At 40.3% G+C, this 17,976-nt stretch overlaps 1 protein-coding gene across 3 annotated transcripts in view; it reads right to left on the reverse strand.

The window, feature by feature from the left end:
* Window positions 1-3,708, reverse strand: part of IBTK (inhibitor of Bruton tyrosine kinase) — a 55,898-nt gene extending 52,190 nt beyond the window's left edge. For all 3 annotated transcript variants that reach the window (XM_027743191.2, XM_027743192.2, XM_027743190.2), the window contains exon 1: window positions 3,515-3,708. The gene's annotated coding sequence lies outside the window, so the exon portion shown is untranslated. The remainder of the gene's footprint in view (window positions 1-3,514) is intronic.
* Window positions 3,709-17,976: the final 14,268 nt, after the last annotated feature.

The raw sequence follows: 17,976 nt of genomic DNA on the forward strand, positions 1-17,976 counted from the left end.
TTCACTTCCTGAAAACAGCAGACAGCGGACGTGAAATCTCAACATTTGAGCAAAATGAACAGAGTTGCAGAAGCTTTCTACTGTGAAGTTCCAGAAATCTGTGTATCACATTATCTATCAACACATCCCCAATTTTCTCTTTTCCTAGAAAGCATTTCCACAGAGGTTGTCTGCTCTTGGCTCAAAGGTACAAGGGAACAACCAACCCTCACCTCATGCTTGGCAGCTTCAGCGTATGTTTCTGGCAACCAGTCTGGGAGGCACATATTTGATACTGGAACTCGTATCTGTGGTCCTTCCACTTCTTCCTGACGAAAGCCTACACTGAGGTATTAGATCCAGCAAAATCTGGCTAACATGAATGTGGATATCAGTACCAAGGCAGTGGCTAGTAGCTGTTGTAGCTTTTTTCATCTTAATATAGACAATGGTTTCACATGGAAATGAAAGAGAATACAGAAGAGATTCAACTACTCAGAATTCAGTGCCACTTGAAAACAGATTGATGGGTTTGCATCTTCCACGTGCACTGCATTAAAGTAACTCAATTGTCAAATGAGTGACATGGCCTTGAAATCCATCCTCAGGTTGCTTTACTAAGAAGATATTTCTCAAGATCTTAAAATTGGCATAACTTCATTCCGTTCACTTCACTTTTTATTTGTTTTTTAAGATGTTACTAATTTTACTAAATACTAGTTGCATCTAAAATGCACTTGGTGAAAACCTACCTAGCATTTGACTCTTCTAAAACAGAACTAAATAATGGTTTCTATTTTCCATATAAAAGAAGCCTAGAGCTTTCCCTGTCAATCATAATACCCTTCCTTTACAAAAATAGTGAAAATAATATGGCTTTTCTGAAGGTGCAAAATTCACTTGCTTTTCCTTTTGATAATAAGTTGCTAAATGAAGTGAGGGATGACTGGCAACGTCATAAACTTCAGGAAGGCTAAGTCCATCCTTATAAGGGATCCTAAAGATCCTAAAGATTTCCGTTGTGGAATGGGAGTTGTTTTTCAAACAAACATGCTGACATTTCATAATGTTCTCCAAGTTGGTCCACTTGCACTTGTTTCATAAGATCACAAAAGACCTGTAACCATAATGGCATGAAAATCCGGAAAATATTTGTTGCCAAAGCAAACTTCACCACACCAACTACTCAACTAATAAGCTAATCAAAGAAGCAAATCTAAAGCTTACAGAATTAAAGCCATAGGAATTTGCTATTGTGCTACTAATTTTTCAGGATTTTCTGTTGACTATATTCTTACCTAAAGGCAACTTTCACTAATACATATTAAAGTAATAGTTTAGAAGCTGGTAAAAGTGACTAGAAAATTGAAGCTGGGTAGTAATATAATAAACTTAGCACTGGCATTAAGCAACATATCCTTAAGGAAACACAGATGAATTCCTAGATAAACAAAGCGAACACACCTTTAGGGTATAGGCAATATATTGTCCTAGGTTTAAAAGAACAGTTAGACTATTAATTTCTACTGAAATTACATATCCACAGATAGTTTAATCTGTTTAAAAATTCTCTGTACAATTATTGAAGTCTAGGAAAAAATCTAAGCTTTTCAACCCCTTGAACGGTATTATATGAATACAAAGTATATTTTATGGAGAGAAAAGTGATTGATTATACAAGGAAAACCAGGTAAATCTAAGCCATGCAGCAGCTCAGAGTGGTTTGGCAGTCTGAAATTCCCACATAGAGACCTTTAAAAAAAGTGTTCTGCTCTTCTCAATGTAAAAATATAGCTCAGCTATCAAGTTTTAAGAGAAGCAAGTCAGTAGAGGAAAACATTGGAAAGAGTCTGGGATTCAGAATGTTTATGAAACAACCCGTGAGTACAGGCTGAGCAAATTGGATCTCTTTTTCCTTCAGCTGTGGCTTCAGCAGAGCACCCAGAGCCTCTGAATGCAGCATCTGTTACATAAAGAAGAAAAATCAAAACTCCAGTCTGTTTTACCCCTGACAGTGGGATAAATAGTCATTTGTTCAAATTCCAGAAAGGATTCAGACAGGAAGGATTTTCAGATGACAAACTGAATGAAAATAACACTCTCAAAACAGGCTAGACAACAAGCAAACTGCTCAGGTTATAAATAAATGTGACCTGCCTATAAGTAAAGCTACGGAGGAAGACCGAGTTGCTTTAAAAAACACCATGTTCCACCATGCCCGCTGTGTCCCTCGGGCCATGGCAGATCCCAGCTGCTTCATTTACTGGGCTGGGGCCTCTGTGCCACCGCTTGGCACAGGTACACTCTGGCACAAGTGGCCTTTAGAGGCTCTCTCCAGAGTTTCTATAACTTCCTCCTTCACAGTGACAGCAGCATAATCCTTATCGGAATTAAAACGTTCAGCAATCCAGCAACTCTAATTCAGGTGTTCTTAACTGAGCTAACAAGCACTACCAATTAAAGGCAGAAACGTCTGTCAAAAAAAGACTAAAGTACCATTGGTAGCTAATTTCAGCTACAACACGTCAGAGGACATCTATTAGTCAGGAATCATAGTACATAAACAGTAAACTGAAATATTGTGCTTGGTTTATCTAGAAATAGTCAAGACTACTTACATTTAATAACTTAATACTGTCCAAAACAATTAAAACATACAGAAAGTGATACGAACAAAAGTACAGTGAGTGCAGCTATAGGCATTTCCACGATACACTGGGACCTTGCTATAGATTTTTTATTGAAACAGATAATGCTGAAGTGAAGTCAAGCACAACAAACCACAAGTGTGCTCTAGAATTTCATCACACTTAAAACCATATTTGATAAATCCATCAAGGATTTTTTCCATCTTAGGAAAAGCTGACTTTTTTGAATGAACTCTGAACTTTTGGTACAGTATTATTATAGACTACCCACACCAGATGTTGGGCGATTGCTGGTTTTTTGTAAACCACAAATTGTGATCAGTTTCCACGAAGACAGACAACTACACTAACCACGTCACCAAAAAAAAAAAAAAAAAAGAGTTGATTTTCCCTAAGAAGACTGGACGAAAGTATCCTTTTAAGCTAACTACGAGACCTCAGCTTTCTAATGCTTACGGTGCTGCTCAAATGGAGCAGCAGCCCTGTGAGCTTCTACCAAACGCCACAGACAAGGATCACGGCAGGCTTCCCGGGAATCTCCAGCTAAGGAAATCTGGCAAGAGGCTGCAGCCAGTGTCAAGAGGGGGAAGGTCTGAAGTGTTTCAGAGCCGGGAGAGAGGCCAGAGGAAAGCAGGGGGACAGAGGGCCGTTCTGACTCCCACTACACACGTTCACATAGCCGGGGACCGACGAGGGACACAAGAGACTCCTCCACACCGGCGGCCGAGCCACGAAGCCGCTCCCCTCCCATCCTACGTGGCCGGCTGCCCTTTACCCTGCCCGGCTACCCTGTTCAGGGCTCTCCCTCTTCCCCTCTCCACAGCCCCCCACCGCCCCCGCCCCGACCTCTCCGGCCGGTCCCCCCGCCGGCCACCCCCGCCCCTCACCAGTCGCTAGATGAATGGGCTCGGGCGGGCAGGGCGGGACGCGCGCTGGGCAGCGCGGGGGCTCATCCTCAATGACTGTGGCGCAGGGCCAGGCTGTGGCTGTGTCTGCAGAAGCTACCGCGACACCTCAGCCGGCGACAGTGCCAGTGACACCGACGGTGACACCGGCGGCGGCAGCGCCAGACGGGGCCAGAACTCTCAGCGGGGAACACCGACAACCACCGCCGCACCCACCAACAAGCGAGCCGCCGATTGGCCGCGGTGCCGCCGCACCTCGCACGCTGATTGGCTGCGACTGCCGCCTCGGCCCTGCCCCTCCCGGCCGAGCCCGGATTGACTGACAGGCGGGGGCGGGAGGGGGCGAGAGGGAGAAGGCTGGTGGGTGGGCGTGGTCTGGGCGTGGCGGAGCCACAGTGGTGGGCGGGGTCGGTTCCGTGGGCGGGGTGTCGGAGGTGCGCAGGCGTTGAATCAAAATGGCGGCTGCGGAGGGATGAGGGTAATATGTGTCTTGTGGTGGGCGAGGGAGGGCGCTGGAATTAACAAGGCGATTAAGGAAAGGCAGGGAGCTGAGGTGCCTCCCGCTGGCAGACTTCACGGGAGAAGCAGCGTGTCTGCAAAGAGAGGGGATGGGTTTCTGGCGAGGCAACGCCTCCCTCCAGCAGGGCTCAAAAGCAAATAATCAACCTGCAGGTCTCCTCAAAATAATAATTGAGAAGGCTGTGCTGATTCAGGCTGCGTTACGCTACTGCAGTTTGTCTCTCTGACAGAGCAAGTGGTCTAATTTATGAGACATAGCTTGATTTTTTATGAGGCTTTTGACACCACCTGGGGGCAGTCTCACAAGCAAACTTGGCTTGTGGGCGGGATTTGCAAAACTGCTCTTGTAATTACCTATGGTTCACTTCACGTGTGCTTCAAGTAAACTCCCTGAGGGCTCAGTTCAGTTCTTGATTAACGTCTCAGATGATGCAATGGGTGCTACAGATTACGGTTTAATCTGGAACAGGATTAGGGCGTCGCATTTTAGGGTGGGAAGCTGGAACCAAGACAAACAGTACCTACTGTAAAATACAGAGTAAAAAAAAAAACCACACATCACTTTTTTTTTTTTCTAAAAAAATCGTTAATGATATATTTTTTCCAAGAAAAACATGAATAATGCCTTAATGCCAGTGGCCAAAGTTTCTACATGTTTCTTTAAAGCCACAGTATTATGCCATGTGGTGTGAGCATTAAGACCTTAAAAGAACTTAGCTATTTTTTTAACCACAAAACAGTTGAAAGAGAAGTTATGTGTGTGCTTCAACAGAAGTTCAGTTTGGGAAAGATTGAGTAGAAGTTGTATATGGGTGAATCTCAAGCGTTTTTATCTGTGCCATCTGATGAAGTAAATGTGAATAGTACAGTCTGCTTTCTGATTTTCTCTGTATAAAAGTTTAGTTTGCCAGCAGTCGTTCACCATTATAACTAACCCCACACACTACATGAAATTTATTTATGCATTATTTTCCTAGTGATAGCTTCTTTGAGCTCCAGTCACAAATGTACTTCAGAGGTGGCCTTGCTCCAAGTATGCTGCCAATTGGCCTGAGAAGAGTGATGACCATCTGGGGAGATAAGGAAGTCCAAATGCAGCTGAAGTCAGTCATAAAAAATGCTTTATTGCACAATAACAAGTTCAAGTGAATAGCTGGGGCAGGCATCCTTTGGAGAGGTAAAGAGCTCAGTGGAAAAATGAAGAGGGTTTAAGTAGAATAAGGCCCAAGATTCTATATGAGAAAAATAATTTCTAGAACCTGGACTGCCCCTCAAGTCTTTAAAAAAAATACTATTGTAAGGAATAGAAAACTACAGCAAAGAACAAAGAAAAGTTGGAAAATAAGTCATGAATAGGACCTAATGGAGTCAAAGTCAGCCGAAACCATGACATAACCAAAGGCTTTTAGCAATACGTTTCTATGCAAGATTTTTATCTTGTTTACAGGACTTTTAATATTTTCATGGAAAATTAAGATATTAACTAACAACTTTTGCCTGTTGTTTATTGTTCAGGTTTTTGTAATCGACCCCATCTTATAGGTCAGTAACAGAAATTCCTGCTGTCTTGTGCTGCCTCTGCATAAGCAGCAGCAAGCTAATAAACACCTTTCACAGAACACAGGTGCTGTAATTTGATTTGCTAGTGCTACGCTGAGGTGATAAAGTAACATTGTAAAACAAAAGTAGCTCAAACAGGTTAACCTGAGCCTCTGTTTAAACTATGTCTTTTGGTTTGGCTTTTTCTACTCCTGGAAAGCTACAACATTGTTACAGAAAAATATCCTATTTTAAGACTTTCTGAAGAAATTACAGGCTGTGGAGATGAAAAGCCAGGAACAAGTCGCTGAAGAGTCCTTTTTAAAGTTCAACAGCCAGATTTGTGTACTACTTGCTTGACAATAAGGAACTGTCCATCTGGCTTTTTTCAGTCTGTGATGAAAAGGTCTGAATTATCACAAATAAACATGTAATTATAAGAAAATAATAAGCCTCTGACCACCATTGTTACTTTTTATAGCAGCTCTAGACTTTTAAGTCAATAATCCGTAACAAAAAAAGGTAAAATGGAAAAAGCAGCACTTAAAAAGGAAAACGGGTATACTTGGCCATCTTCAGAATTTGAGGAGGAACATCAGTTTTGAGTGACTTAACCAGCGTACAGAGGGTATGTTTGTCTTAGTTTTGCATCTCAGTTCATTGACTGTTGAAGGGTTATGGGTTGCCTGTGCTCCAAATGTGTATACTCATTTAAGGTTAGGGGAGACAAATCTAGGCTATAGGGAGGACAGTACCCCAGTAGGCAGCTTTCTGGTGACCTATTAATCTTATCAATCCATCCGGTGTAGTCTGGACCAGACTTAGGCTACTTGGAGGAATTAGAGGAGAAGATGTAAATGACATAAGGAACAAATGAACTCTGCACTCTGTGCTATCTGAAATTGACCCTGAATGTTGAAAAAAATGGTAATCATTTTTATCAGCCAATAATCAAAAAGTTCAGTCTATATATCAAAAATTAAAATAATTAATTTTTTTCTTTTCAGGTATGCTAAATGTCAAGTGACAGATTTCCCCCTTCACATATCTATTTATGGTCCATAAGTGGCCTAATTATTACCCGTGTCCTCTGAAACCTTGAGTAATAATTCTTATTGGTAGCAGTAATACTCTGATTAAGAAAAAAATAATCAGCTCCAGGCTTAACTTCTGCTGATACTAAATAAGTTCCTCATGATCTTTCTCTTTTATGAACTTGGAAAAAAATATTATAAAATACTGGAACATTTGTATTACAGAATTAATAGAGGAAGATTCAATGTAACACCTCCTAGCGGGGAAGACTTGCAAAAAAGTATCTCCAAATTTATTAAAAGTATGTGCATCTTGCTTTCAGAAAACCTATCCTCCTACTGAAACAGACAGGGTTATTAAATTCCATATGACAATACTGTTTAAGAATAGTTTGGAGAAGAAGTCTGGGGATCGAACAGCGTGGAAAGGAGGATGGTGATGGATGAGGACTCCCGGAATTCTGATCAATCTACTTGAGAGTTCCCCCGTGAGGGTGAAGTAGGAAATCGAGATGCAGTGAGCACCCAGGAGCTTTCACTCATCAAACCATGGTCAGCAGAGCAGGGTCTTCATCTTGCATGACTGGGAACACTTCCACGTAGCTCTGTCATGGCAGATACTCTGATGTCTCTTCTTTAACTTGCAGAATTTCCAACTTACCTCATTAGACCTTGGGAGCATCTCTGATGCTCAAGGTAGGTTTTCTGTTATTGTAGTAGTCCAGATACCAGTGATATGAGGTGTGTGCAATGAGAATGCATTGTCCCACATTTGTTCAGAATTCCCATATTTAAAAAAAAAAATAAAAAAAATTTAAAAGAATTGTAAAAAATTATGCTAAAGGGCCAAATGTACATGAAACAAAAATTGCATTTACATACTGTAAGTAGTAAAAGAAGTTTTGTGGAAACTGGCAAAGGGACAGTCACTCTCAGTGATTGGTATATAATCTTCAATACAATCAGAAACTTCAGTATGTTTAAAGTGGATGTTTTCTGTTGTGATGTGAAATATTTTGCAGAAGAGCATGATATCTAAACAAAGTGGGGCTTTTATTCTGTGGGAAGTTTATTGTAAGAGTGCAGCACGAAAATTCAATTTTTGGTCTGTCTTTACTGCACATCTTTCACCCTGATCTTCCTAGATAGAAGGAGCAAAGCTGCAGACTATTTCAGAGCATCAGCCTCCTATGGAGACAAGAGGATAGACGGAAATGTGCGAGAATCAAAGACATTCTCTTGGGCTTCATAAGGACTTTCCAGTGCAAATCTCGGACTCCTTAACCACAGCAAATAACACTGCTGGTCATGAGACAGTCTCACAGACAGGGGAGAAGCAAGATCATGGTGGTTAGGAGAAATGGAGAATCTGTTTATAGCTTCTGAACTGGTGGGAACAGAGAGGAACTATCTTTCTTGCCCTGTTCCAATGATTGGGAAAAAGAGATTGTTATTTTTCAAAACTTTTTTAAAGACTAGGTAAATGTCCTGTTTACAGTACAGCTGATATTCTTCTGGCCATTTCGTGCCCAGATGCAGCTATTTGGGCCATATTGGTGCTATCCCTGAACAAGTCATCTGATACCCTCTCTGGCCCTGAGCGCTAGATATAGTGGCTTTGGGGTTGCTGCTGCCAGTATGGTCCCACTGTGCTCAGTCAGGGTGGCAGAGGGTGCCCACCTACTGCCACACAGTGTGCCACACAAAGTGCCATGGCCAGGATGCACTGCACAGCACTGGGCACAGCGGGACGCACCCTATCTCTGAGTGTACCAGTGTGAGCTCTGCAGGAGTTCACGGCCCACCTGAAGTCATGCCCGGAGACTGGGTTATCTTACTCCAGCTGCATGACCAGGAATGCCAGGAGCACCTGCAGTCACCACTCCTGCACATTGATCTGCAGTGACTTACCGCTGTTGTGGGAGGTATTGGTTCCCAAAATGGGATAGCCCTGCATTAAATAGTATGTTAGCAAAGATAGCATGACATTCCCTTTACATCACCTCCAGATAATTCTCCTCTGGCCTTACCTTACTTCTTTCTAGGTCTTCTCATGTGTTAAAAACCTCTTGATGGCAGTGTTTGGAAGATAAAAAACCTCAAGGAAATAAAATCTCCACAGCTACTAGGCACACCTTTGCACTTACCATGCAGTGCCATCTACAGTTGAAAAACTTCTGACACTCAGATGACACCACAGTATTGTTTGGTTAGCAGCTTGCAGGCTTAGCAGAGCAATTCTGCAACAAAAACTATAGTACTGCAGTTTTCTTTGCAAGCCGAGCTTGTTGAGTGCAGGCTCAGGACTCAAGGCAGATCTCTTATCTAGTCTCAGCATTGCCAGTGGCTCACTGAATATTGCTTTAGGCAGTGGGGAGAATATTCATCCTTCCTCGCTTCCACCATAGTCTGTCTCCATGCACAGTAAGAATAAGCTCCTCCACTGGAACTGTAGAAAACAGGAACTTAACTATTTTGCTTTAAATTGTCCCTTGTAGGAGGCTGTTTCTGATCACTGACTCCCCAGCAAAATAGAATCATACAATGGCCTGGGTTGGAAAGGACCTTAAATATAATTTAGTTCCAATCTCCTGCCATGGGCAGGGACACCTTTCACTAGACGGCTTTGCTCAGAGCTTCATCCAACCTGGCCTTAAACACTTCCAGGGATGAGGCATCCACAGCTTCTCTGGGCAACCTATTCCAGTGCCTCACATCCTCACAGTAAATAATTTCTTCCTATTGTCTAATCTAAACATGCCCTCTTTCAGTCTGAAGCCATTCTCTTGTCCTGTCACTACATGCTCTTGCAAATAATCTGTCTCATTCTTTCCTGTTGGCTCCCTTCAGGTACTGAAGGGAAATGGAGGGAGGTGGCTAATAGGGCTACCTAAAGTGCGTTGAAACCTATGAATAAAAGGCTAAATAAGAAATGGTAAATACTTCAATAGCTAAAATTTGAGATTCAGTTTTAGTTTAGTGTGTGATGAAATTACAAATGAAGATGCAAGTGAAGTGATAAAAGAAGTGAGTAGGGTCTCCATTTGCTGAAATTTTTAAAACAAATATATAGAGTCATAGAATTTGAGTGTGAGTCATAGGTTTGGGTTGAAAGGGACCTTAAACATCATCTTGTTTCAACCCCCTGCCATGGGCAGGGACATCTTCCACTAGACGAGGTTGCTAAGGGCTCCATCCATAATAGTTCCTATTAGCTCTACTAACTGAGATATTCTTCTCCATTTCCCCGCAAAACTCAAATTCATAGTCCTTATGCTCACTGTTTGACTCGCTGTTTCAGACTAGCTTAAGGAACACTACTTTGTCAGAAGATACCAGTCTCCCTTTATGGTTTCATTACACAGGAAATATTTTCAGGTGTGCAAAAGGCAAGTCTTTCTCAGCAACTGAACTAAAAGCGTGGACCTCTTCCCGCAAAATATCATCTCCTGTGCAAACTGCTAGAAATACTCTCTCGTCTGTTCTGGATGGAAGAAGTCTTCAAATCGCCTGCAGGGAGGCCTCTCAGAGAAGTACAAATCTGTGGATCAAACATTAATCAGGATGTAGAAGAAGGTGGCTGGCTGGTTGTCCCACCCGGCTCAGCGGCTGCGGTTCTCTCAAGGACATCACACATATGGCGCCACTAGATGCCACTGTCGAGACACATTTGTTCTTTGGTCTGGCTTCTCCAAAGCTATTCAGGAAAAATCACATTAAAAGAATGGCAAGATATGTTTATTTGTAGCGTTTTGGGTGGTCTTATTCTGAAAACATGACAGGAAAACACAATCAAAGAAGCTAAAATTTCTAGCGAATATGGTATAGTTTCCTGAAGTAGAACCAGGGAAATATCTTTTCAGACTACTCTGAAGTTCATTTTGTATTTAGTTGTCTAAATACTTACAGTACCATTTAGAGACAGAATAAAGTTCTTTCACCTAATCACAATCCTACTTAAATATTATAGAATCAAAATTAGGGAGCGAAAGTGGCCTGTGAGATTTCTATTTAATTAGACCAGGAAAAAATACTAGTTCTTCCCTAGTTTTGCCAAAGTCCTCTTATCTGGGAATATATGTCTTCCTTGCTTAGCTGCAAAACGTCTATTCTTTCTCACATGAAAGACAGCTGATAACCAACAGCCAGGACAAAAAGAAAGGAACCTGTAAGCTGGGCCATTCTTCCACTTCCTTTTTCCAATAGTGAAGAAAATAAGAAGTATCCCATTACCCTGAAGGTATATTGTGGAGGACTCCATCCAGCTATTTGACTGGGACTAAAGCAAATTTGCAATGCTATTTCTAGACCCTAGAAACTGAAATAATCCCTTAATCATGAGAAGTTCTCCTTCTGTCACAGAACGTGTCCGCACGCTCCCACATTTCTTTGGTCTATTGGTTACCTGAACAGCTATCCTTGTGCTAAATATTGCTCAGCTCCTGCCAAGGTACCTGCAGGCAGTGGGACCGTTTCCAGGCTCGGGTAGGCTGGCACAGTAGGGAGACTGACCTGAAGTTCCAGCTGAGAAACAGTGACACACTGCTGTAATTCTGATGCTGTTTTGAGCAAATGTGAGACTATTTTAATTTGGCATCATTTGGAAATGAAATAAAAGGACTTGTGCTCAGAATCTATAAGTGGCAATTCAGTGAATGTTTAGTATTTTGAAAAGTGAATCAAAACCTGTAGTATTTGAAATTCAAAATGTTGTTAAAAATGCAAAGACATTCATTCATTTTTCATTTTTAAAAGTAATTTTTACCATGCATACGTCTTCCCTAGCTGTTGCAGCTTGAGAGTTTGGTCACTAGTAAATTGCAGAACATGTGGCTGCTACTTCTTGAAAAACAGCCTTATCAGCTTGCTGCTTTTAAGGTTCTTGGTTCTTTTTTTTTTTTTTTGAACAGAATAAACCTGTCAAGGCAGATTACATACAGGATTGGATTAAGTTTTTACTAAGCCAGTAAGTATTTTCTCAGGTCAGTGAAGATACTGTAGACCCACATTGCTAGATCTACAATATATCCTTAAGTTATGTGGATTTCAGAAATACTCCTCTTTTTAATACAAATCAGACTAGATCTTGTTTTCAGCAGAGCCTCACAAACATGCCTGAGCACAACAGAACAACTGCAGCACAGACATGGGAATGAATGTGTAGGACAGAGGATAGGATGGAGAGGCGGGAATTTCATGGGCCAACTATGCGAGAAAAAGAAAATGTGGAATACACCACAGTCTGTTACACAGCTCACAGCACCCTTCTTATCAGCAATAAAACTGGAATACTAGCATAAGACTGCCCAGACTGCAAATGGATGTTTTAGCAGAGACATGTATCATTTTCAAGATAAGTGGTAAAATACTTCGAAATCACTGTGACAGCCAGGAAGCTCCAGGTTGGCTCACCATGCTAGTTCTGTTTCAGCCATTCACATAATGACAGTGTAAATGGAATAGAGACTGCCAAGAGTACAGACTCCTTGTCTTGCAAAATAGTATGAGAAAAGATTATGTGAAAAAATATTCACAGATGAAAATGTTTTTTAAAAAGAAGGAGGACAAGAGGCAACACTCAGCTATAAGTGCTGGGCATCAGTTCACCAACTAATGACATGGTTAAGAAAACCCCAGGAGCCCGCTCTGCTGTGGTGATGGGATCCCTGGCTTTGAGACCCTGCCTGCCCCAGGGGAGCCCCTGCCGCTCCATATTCCAGCCCCACAATGCCCTTTGCTTTATTTTGAGGAAAGTGGTCATTTCTCTCTGAATATACCCATTTGTTTGCCAGGTACTCTTCCTTGCTCTCTCAGCTCTATTTTTACAGATAATAATAGAACGGAAGAAATAGAGAGCATTTTTCATGCCAAAGCTCATTAAGCAAACTTGGTTCAGCTCCCAAGCAAAAAGAAAAGGAAAGGAAAAAACAACTCAGAATCCTGTTTTCCCCTGTAACTCAGTAGCATCCTTAAAGAGCTGACCTGTGAGAAATTATTTTTGTCTATCTTTTAGTTGCCTTAGTAAAGAATTCACAGCAGTGTCTCACCTCAACATTGTCTTATGCCTTGACTCGGCTCTATGGCAGCACAACAAAACCTTTATGATGTTCTAACCAGTGCAGGTACATTTTATACTAAGTGGCATTATGCTATCCTCCCACCAAAGCATGGAAAAACAAGGCTGGGGAACAGATACTCAGAGGTGGTATTGAAATAAGAGACCCGTAAGGAATTTTTAAGTGACTGGTGTTGCATAGTGGTGAAAGGAATGAGACACAAAACACAATTTCTGTAATAAACAGGTCCAAATAGATGGGGTTTAATGCTATCATGTAGTCAGTGTAATGATTCACTCTCTACTCTGTCGGACATTGCTGTTACAAGCCCTCCTCAGCATCCTTTTCTTTTTGCAGCCTGCTTTTATATGACTTAAAGCCTTGCATTCAGTCTTTTGCAGCCTGAACAGATTATGGCCAGCTTTTTCTCAACTCTGTCCAACAAAGAGGTCTGTATTACCAGCACAGGCAATATCGTTGCACAAGAGCATTTTCCATGTCCTCACATAGTCAAACACCAAAGTTAGTGTAGCTTTATGCAAAAGACAGGCTGGAGGGGAAGAAGATAACAGAAAACTTCTTTTATAAAAGCAGCTTCTGAAAAGTAAGAAGCTTAATCTGTCTGCTCCGGTCTTTTAAGGAGTATCTCCCTTTAAGAGCTAGTAAATCTCTGATCTGGGACTCAGCTGCTGATCATATAAAAATGGTATATGTCACTGAACCTTCAGATGCCTCAGCACCTACATATATTTTAAACTCATAAGCACTCACAAAAAGTCATGTCCAGATGGTATAAGACTTAAACCTGGTTTCTCTCTCTCCTTGGCACTTGATTATCTCCTAGCTATGCTCTTTATACTGCTTGCACTGCTTGTACCTTCTAATTTATATCTCTTTAAAACATTGCCATTTTGGTAAGGTGACACTACACACATCCCTGTAAGTGGCTGCATCGGATATAATGTAACAGAAGATTATGTCTGTTGTTCCAATCTGTCCTGCAGAAGGTAAAAATCTAGAGAAAAAAGGAGAACGGGAATTACCAGCTGCTAAGACAGCAGAAGATAAACAAAACCATTATTCTCCCATCAGGTAAGGAAGCAGAAAAAAAATTCCGGAGTGACCTCATACACTTCATCTAGGATTGCTTTTCTCAGATTCTAAAATGTAGGTATGTAATGAAAGAAAGTCCATTAAAATGTTTTAAGGAATTTTGCCTGAAAACCTATGAACCAACGTCACCCTGTTACCTTCAACAGAGTGCTTGATCACTCTAACAAACAGCAGTGATTCATTCTATAGCACAGTTACATGACACTTATCAGTATTTACCTATGGGCAGCAAGCACAGCAATGCCTATAACAATACAGCTGAAATGCTAGGCATCTGGCTCATGCACCTGAAAAATGGTAGGGAGGTAATTTCTTCTCTCAACACAAGAGAGAATACTCCCAGTGCATCTCTCGTGCTGCAAGAGGAATACTGAAAAGATTAATTCCTCTCAATGAGGAAGCCAGGCGATCATGAGCTGCCTGTGCCACTTGCACAAGAAGAGAGGAAAGCATTCCTTTGGTGTCCTTTTCCTCCTGGGGGGCATGACAGCCTGCTTGTAAAACTGCAGCTGCTGGTAAAAGCTCAGGTCAGTGACTCTGTAATGTGTCAAACTGGTCTTTTTTACCAGTATATCTATAGTGTTTGTGCATCACTCAGACATACATATATACAGTTTATATATGCAGCTAAGCAAATAGGGCTTACTCTGAGTACTTTTACTTTAAAATAAGTACTTCTAAAATTACTTTTGAGTAATTTTACAACTATGACCCCTTTCACAAGCCATTTTACCTCAGAATACTTTTTTTGTTTGTCTTTAGATATATGCCCCGTGCCAAATGGTATCAGCATTTTAATTCTCTAAAGTAAGATAAACATGTGAATCCTAATACTCCTTATGAAGGATTTAGACAAAAATGAAAAAAGGAAACCAAAAATCGCACAAGGTTATAACCAGTTGTAGTCAGCTTGTTCAAAATGTAAGTTTTGAAGCTATCCTGTGAGAAATGCAGATAACAACAAAAACTGATTCAGCTGAGTTCATAAATCGGATGATTCCTTTCAAACATTAAGAGTTAATACATCTGTTATACTGGCTAGAGGCTGCTCTTTATGGTAAGTCCAAGAAAAGCATGGGACATCTCCAGGATGCTCTACACATTATCGCAGAAGCTTTTTAACAGCTGAAAGGCTACTTTATCCAGAAGGGGAGTATCAGAGAGCCATGAAAGTTGTAGATGCATTTTGGATACCAAAGTACCAAAAAGGAACATCATCAGTAGTAAAATGCTGTGCCCTAAGATGCAATCTGGTGAATAGCTTTAATCGGGCTCCCAGAAAAGTCCAGAAATGGAAGTGAGAAACTAGTAAGGGAGAGGAAGGGGTTAAAAGAGCTCAGCCCTAACTCTGCTTGAATGGAAATCAGTGCCTTCCAGAGGAACAGCACAGGATAGTTTCTTTAAAAAAACAGTACCTGTAATCCTTCCTTATTCATTACCTGTTTTTATAAAGTAAAATATTCCCATGGAATGAGAAATAAGCACTGCATTATCCCAAGGATCTAGTTTTCTGTTACTCTTACACTAAATAACAGGCAAGTAGAAACCTTTCAGTTGATAACAATGCTAGTACAGGGCTGATTTCCTTTCTGTTTCTGTATAGACAGTGCCCAGTTTGGAGTGCAGCTTACTTCCTGGGACTCAGCTAGGAACAGAAATGTAACATATGGAGCTGTTTGTAGAATTAACATTGAAATTTAGTCAAGCAGCTTCTGTAATTTTACATTCATTCTGACCCAGCGGAGTTATTCCCTTTCTATAATTAAGTCTATCGTCGCTGTAATAGGAGCCATATCTGAGGCTGGAGAAATGTCACTTTAGCAAAAATGAACATGCCTCATCAAAACCAGAAAATGTTCAAGGATATTAACTTTTCAAAAAGAAACAGTAAATAAATCATGTAAGCTGCCAAAATAATTTTCGTATTATTGTGTTTATACAAAGACCATCTTGTAAGCAAAATAATATATTCTATAATTTGCATTTAACATTGCACCTGAAATAATTTCTAGCCGTTGCAACAAAAGCATGCTTTTTACTTCGGCTACACGTAATGCATCTCTGGAATTCTCGGGCTGCCAGCTGTTTTATATATAACATGCTTATATCAAAAAAAGAAAAAATTATATTCCACTCCTATAAAAATAGCATATTAACACAGTCAAAGCAATCTGGTACACAAAAGAAATGAAAATAGCTACAGCAGGTTGATAAGGAACAACCAGTATAAGAAACAAAAGGAGCCAACATAAATGATGAACTTTTAATAAAATGAAAAGTTCTGGTTGACTTAAAATTTACAGAGTGTGAATGCCTCATTGATTGCCAGTGCTATCTGACAGGGCATGGTACAGTCCAACATAACTTATGGATAGGAAATAACATTTCGATGTTACACATCATGACCAGTTTCAGACAGGCACATGTCGCTGCCAGTGAGGAAATGGTTAGTACAAAAAAAAAAAGGAATCCATGTCATGGCTGAGGTTACAGCCTAAGAAACCCACATGCAAAGGCTTTCTCCTATGGATCACCTCTATTCCCCATAGGATGGAGTTATATACATGGTCCCACGCTCATTTGCAGAGGAGTGGCGTAGATCTGTAAGAAAGTGGTTTTATACTAATCCAAAAATAGAAGCAAACCTGAGTGTATATAAGACAGGTTAGATTTCCAGAACCAGAATTGTTTTATTACTGCAGGTAAACAAGTCAGCCACTGAGATACAGAAAGTCAATTGTAGGCTTAACAAACTAAAAATACTCCTATCAAAATTCACTTGATATTTCTGCATAAAAAAAGTTCCAGCCTTTAGCATACATAATTGAAATGAAGAAAAGATGATTTGTTCAAATCTACTCCAAGCTTTGATGTAAGGTTATTTTTTTTAATTAATTGAATGAAAAAGTAGTTTCTCTTCTCCATCCAACTAAAGACCTCTGGTACACACAATTAATACATGCCTAGACAAATTTAGCTCTCATTTATTCTGAAGCTCGACATTTGACCTTTTCACACACTCAGTATTGCTTTCTACAAATTATCTTTATTTTTAGATTAAACAATTGCAGCACTTTTTTTTTCCAAGAAGAAGTGACATGAAAAAGTAATTATGAGATACATTTTCCCTATTCATGTTTCACTACTAAAGACATTGCCTGAACACTTAATAAACCTTCTTTAAGATTACATTTGGCAAGGTAAGACATGAGATTTAATAAGCATAGCCTAATTTATATCTCATTTTTGCCTTATAGACTGAATAGCAAAATTTAGTCAATAACAAGAAATGCTAATTGCATTTTCTCCCTATTCCCAAGGGACATATTTTGATATTATACATAGAACCTTCCTTTTTTTGAGAAGTGCTGTTCTATTCATCAACAGTGTACAAACAGTATAAATTTACCTTCTAGAGACACCAACTGTGAGTATTGGGCACAAGAACATCTCTGTGACAAGGAAATAGTTAGAAGCCCTACAAAGTGCCCTGACTTGAGAATTTAGTTACTTACAATGAATGAATTAAACTCCTGGAGACAAAACAAGGTTAGTTAAAGTGTGCTAAATTTGCTAAATTTGCTATTTTGCTAAAGTGTGGGGGTTGTCTGAATTCATATGCTGTTGGATTATTCCTTAGCCTATTAGCATTAACCTGAAGAAAATAAACAAAGCCTTAAACCAAGGAAGAAATAATGAGAAGAATTAACATGCTTTTGAGAATGCTGAAAAAGATTTGAGATAGCAAAATTATTGTTCTAGCTTTCACATTCAGAATCTCTACCAGTGTAAATGGCAACTATAAAACCTGGGAATTATTTCATCCTATCTGAATTGGGAAACGATTTAATTCTGAGCCTGCAACATAAGTAATTGTGTAACCAGATGAAAACATTTCTATAGAGCTTCTGCTCCCATTAAAAACATCTGCAGAGTGTCACATTACCTGTGGCTTTTAAGACTTTACATTATCGTCTGTCTCGTGCACATCGTGGTTAAAATGCCAGTCCTAGCCTTTTGTGAGAGTTTTTCAAATATATTTTCCCTCTCTGCTTTACACAGGCTTATTTTCTACACCAGCCAACACTTTTTAAAAATAATCACACCCCATCCAGGGCAAGTATGTAAATAAGTAATGTTCCATCAGTGGGCACCATACAGCCAGGGTTTATTTGGCTTTTTC

This window comes from Pipra filicauda, unplaced genomic scaffold (assembly GCF_003945595.2).
Source record: "Pipra filicauda isolate LSUMZ 115617 unplaced genomic scaffold, ASM394559v2 scaffold403_size635245_pilon, whole genome shotgun sequence".
Taxonomy (NCBI): domain Eukaryota; kingdom Metazoa; phylum Chordata; class Aves; order Passeriformes; family Pipridae; genus Pipra; species Pipra filicauda.